This window comes from Dermacentor albipictus, chromosome 7 (assembly GCF_038994185.2).
Source record: "Dermacentor albipictus isolate Rhodes 1998 colony chromosome 7, USDA_Dalb.pri_finalv2, whole genome shotgun sequence".
Taxonomy (NCBI): domain Eukaryota; kingdom Metazoa; phylum Arthropoda; class Arachnida; order Ixodida; family Ixodidae; genus Dermacentor; species Dermacentor albipictus.
Window position 1 is genome coordinate 106,764,812 of NC_091827.1, and position 5,161 is coordinate 106,769,972.

Consider the following 5,161-nt stretch of genomic DNA (forward strand, 5'->3'; position numbering starts at 1 on the left):
TTTACTATGTGTTCAGTAGGCGTCGAGAAAGGGGACAGTAAACATTGTGCACCACTGATTTCTATTGTTTTGCTGGATGCAGCAAACCGCACGTGATGCAGGTGAAGCCAGTGGAAATGCGGTGTCATGCATTCGCTTGTCCTGGAAGCAGGGTATATGGTGGACTAACTAGTGCGTGCGATCAGATAATTCTGCTGCCGAAAAACTTTTCTTTGTAATTTTTCACATTTTAGGAGGTCTCTACATGTATGCTATGCGTTTGTATGACAATCTGAACCCGTATACGATAGTGTTCTATTACATCAAGTTTTTTCTCATTTACCAGTGTTTCCATTGGACGCCACTTATGTTAGCAACACTGTAGACACTGCAATGAAAAATTTTTTGACACCTTGAAACACTGCTTGGGTAGCTTATGGCACATCAGGCCGGCATGTTAAGGGAAGAAATGCCACACACCCGTGCAAAAAAAGTGCTGCTGCAAAGTTGTGAAGCACCAACTTCCGGGACAAGGTTTTCTTTAGTCGAGGGCGCTCGATGTGCTGTCCATCCCCTGTAGTAGAGATCAGTGGTGTGGACCCTTTTATACTGGCTTTCTCTTCCCGTCGGAACCTTGGCAACAGCTTCCGCCACACTTTTTTGAACCTGCAACATGTGCAGAAAAAGTCACATCACTGTGCGTTGATTGTATGGCTTTACTGTTCTACACATTCTATCAAGTGATTAAAAAATTCAGTTCACACATTTTTACTACTGTATACAGACAGTCTAGTTGCTACACACGCGAAACATTACCATCCCTCTGACAGAATGCAACAATAGAAGCGTACACTGTAAAGCTACACTAAAATTTAAATTGATGCGACACCATATGAGCATACGGTATGCTTACTGTATGCTATTTATGCAAGTATGCATAAATAGTATGCTATTGTATGCAAGTAAGAGCTATTTGTCAATCATTTATGGCGTATTTCTACTTATTCTGGGTCATCAAACTGTACAACCAATGTTACAAGTTTACACATTGTTGGCTTTTGATTGCCTATGTGATCCGTTTCCTACTTACGCATGCAGTAATCCCACTGCAGTAAGGAAAAAGAGTTAGAAAAAGAAATGCCATGATAATCTTCCACATTTGATGAGGGCAGGAGCAATGGCCAAAACCATGTGGTTGAAGCAACATAAATACTCAGTTTTCACACAGCTTAATTGTTCAGCAAGTAATAAAGAGGTACGCTGCGCGCCTGTGCATGACCAATAAAATCGGACTACTTGACACTGCACTAAGGCTGCTGCTTGGTACTGTTCAGCAGTTCGGCTTTGGTTTTCTGATATACAGAACGGTTTAGGTACCAATAGTTTACTTTGCAATAAAATGGAACTTGGAGCACTGCTCATTTGCACATACATAATGCGACAGCAAATATAACACAAGGATAAGAATATGGGTCTCTTAGAAAAAGTACATACACATTATGATTATAATGTGATGCGATGCCACAATGAAAAAGAAAGCAACGCATAGAAGTGGACGGCACTTACATGCCACCAAGGTTATTGGACAGACAGTGCTTCAGAGTGCCCGCAACACAGTCAAAAAAGGCAAAGCCGCATTTCCTTGCGTTCAACACAATGTGTTGGCGGGCTAGTTGGTGCGAAACCATAAATACTTTGTTAAGCGCAAAACACTGGACACAAGAAAGACGACCCCCCCCCCCCCGCACAAGGCGCTACTCTCAACTGACATCACTTTATTGCGTCACTCCTTTGTAGAAGGCAGATTCTAGAAGAACATGCGCAGTGAGCACCATGTGCAGGAACCACCAACAACCGATCAGAAGAGCGCACTCATGCGACGGAATCCAAAAATCCATATTGAGCCCTGCACAAGGCTAAGGAAGGCACACTAATGCACTGTTAACCCAATGACTGTATGAAGAAAGCTTCCGATAACTCTCGGGCGGTGGTACCACAGCATTTTTTCAAAATTGTAGTATCATGAAACATGGCTTTGCACTTCCATATTTTACAATGTTAAGCCAAATGGGAACCTGTGCCTGTTGGTATGGATCGCTTATGTTCGCAATGTTTCGTGATACTATGACTTTGAAAAAGAGCCGGGATACCACCACCAGAGAGTTATCGGAAGCATTCTTCATGCAGTCATTGGGGTCACAGTACATATTGTGCTTTCTTTAACCTTGTACAGTGCTCAATATGTTTTTTTTTCGGATTCTGTCACATGAGTGTGCTCTTGTGATCACTGTTGGTGGTTCCTGCATATGGTGTTCACAGCGCATGTTCTTCTAGATTCTGCTGTCTACAAAGGAGGGATGCAATAAAGTGATGTCAGTTGAGAGTAGCGCCTTATTCTATCATCTTTCTTTTGTCCGTTGTTTTGCGCTAAAAAAGCAATTATGTATTCCTTGTGTTTGTTTGAAGACAGCTCCACACGCAGTAGCGATTCTAGTATTGCTGTCCAGTGGTTTAGCTCACCGTAGTTTCAAGTGCCACAAAATATAAGGAGCGAAAACTGCATTATAGTTTTGTTGCAAACAAGAATATAACGTGAAGTGCATTCCGAGGCCAGAAACTATAAAAACAATTCATGATGCATCACAGTGCAGGGTATTATAGCAAAGTCAAATACATTTAGTGTAAATATCACACTATGATGGTACACAATGGTGGTAATCTGTAATAATATAAAAGGTGCCTTAATGTTACAACAAATTTTGACATTACTTAATAATAGCCCTGTAAAATTTAGCATGCAGGGGCACCACTTGGTTAAACAATAGTGATGTAATGTCTATGTATACAAGTATTACCCATGCATTTGTGTCATTGTCCAAATGGCATAAATGAATGGGTAATACTTGTATACATAGATATTCCATTGTTACAGATATTATCACTATTGTTTAACCAAGTGGGTAAACTATGTCTGCCTCACACAAGATTAGAATTAAACCATAAATTATATATAGTCACCCTAACAGTAACACCTCATTTGAACTTCACAGTAAGTAGACGCCTGTTGATGCCAGCCTCCCCCAATGCTAAACTGCACTGCATGCTTTACACAGAAATTATAGTGGTATCACTTAACTCTGAAGCTATTCATGACTGCAGCATTGTAGAAGACATCTAGAAATGTCCCATTTTATGTATAACAGCCTGAGTTGCTTGCACATCTTACCAAGTGCAAATTAAGATTACTTCTCCTTGTTTAGCATTTTGCCTGCTAGACCACAATCCAATGTCACCAATATATTTATTTATTTATTTATTTGAGTACCCTAAGGGCCCGTTAGGGAATTACATGGGGGGGACGGAAAAGTTCAAGCATGAGTGAAATATGTACAATGTAAATATATGAAGGCATTAGGAACCACAAAAAACATCTAGCAGAACCAAACAAAAGAAAGAAAGAAAGAAAGAAACAAAGAAAGAAAAGGGTAATGGAGTTTATACAATGTTTAGTAGCGCGAAGCAATCATAAGAACCTAAAATATGATGCAAACAATCAGTACCCATCAGAACACGAGTTTAAGGATACAATCGAATAATGATTTAGGTAAACAGCCTACACAGATACATATAAGATGAAACGGAATGAATTTTATACAATGCCAAGCACTTGAACACACTGTTGAAGTAAATATTCAAGGAAATGTGGGTTCGGACAGGTTGACACAATGTAAAAAGGTTAGCAGTGCTGCATGAAATGATGATTATTCCGTAAGCGAGACAATGTTTGCAGGTAGCGACTTCCAATCGGCAATAGATAAAACTAGAGTCGAATTTTGATAAGCGTTAGTCCTTGCAAGTATAGGTTTTTCTTTATGAACATGGTCTGTGCCTCAAATACATTACCATATTACCTTAAAGAACCTAATTTGGCTTATAGATTAACACCTTCACATACTGCCACAGCTGCACTCAGTCATATGCGTTGCAATCATAAAGGAGTGCTTGTCCACCAGTACTCCAATGTCACTGACAGTGATCATCTACACATCTAAGTAGATGTTCATGATTCAGGTAGCAAATAGCCAAAAGAAAAAAAATCCACTCACTTTGAGAGCTACAATACTGCGATAACTTGAGAGAGATGGACCCACTGCAGGCAGCAGACCTCTTCCCAGCTCGAGCAGAACAACAGCAACATGCCTTTCAGTAAAAGAAAAGGATTGATTAGCAATGACAAGTTACCTTGTTTATGCTGAGTATCAATACAATTTGACTTTCATGCATATCCACTCTCCGCTTTAATTACACAACTGCATTATTCGTAAAATAAAAGAGTATATAATGATACCATTCGCTTCTCTTGTATGTCGAAATTTTTTCGCACTGATACCCCGTTTACTGCTTGCTTATTGACACGAATGCCGTGACTGCCCAGACATCATTCGAAGCAACACGTCTTGCAGCACTGAAAAAAGTTGCACCAAGGAAACACAGCAGAGCAAATAACTTTTTTTCTGGTCACAATTAAAACGTGCACCCAAGCAAGAAAGTAACGATCACAGGTAGTGAGCCACTGCTATTGCCTCGAACGTTTATTTCCGTATTCTAACAGAAGTTCTTGTATCGGATACAGTATGCTCTCGAGCCACTACAAGCGTCAATACAAGTGCGCAACTGAACGCAGTTTTCTTCTACGCTTTTAACCTGAGTGAGCAAAAGGTTAGAAGTACCTCGCGGAAATTGCGATCGAGCCGATCGCGCTACCACTGGAATCGATCTGAAAAGATAGGGTGATCCCTTTCCCCATTCATGCGTCATTTTTGCCCTAAGACGTTGCATAGTGGTCTTTTGAAACAATATTTCTGTTCGCGACACCGGCTTACCACGCATCATTTTAACACCTACGTTATGCAAACCAAATGAGATTAAAATGGGCTTACCTCACGAGCAAGTTACGAGCGCGCGTAGACAGTTGAACACCCGTTGAGAGCAAGCAGGCTATCCGTGTCCAAGCGCATACGTGCACCCAAACACAGGACAACTTCTTCGATGCCGCAGCGTGCCGAGTTTTGTACACGAAGCGAAAGACATCCAGCGCAAATATCTCCGCGCGATGACGGCAAATGACGAGCGCACAAGCGTACACCACACAGCGAGAAATTCGGAACTTTGCCAATTCGAA

At 41.0% G+C, this 5,161-nt stretch overlaps 1 long non-coding RNA gene across 1 annotated transcript; it reads right to left on the reverse strand.

Moving 5' to 3' along the window:
• Positions 1–477: 477 nt before the first annotated feature.
• LOC135901844 (uncharacterized) lies at positions 478–5,161 on the reverse strand. Its single transcript, XR_010564286.2, has 3 exons — positions 4,920–5,161; positions 4,086–4,179; positions 478–645 (listed from the first exon to the last, which is right to left on the reverse strand). It is a non-coding gene; the product is annotated as an uncharacterized lncRNA (long non-coding RNA).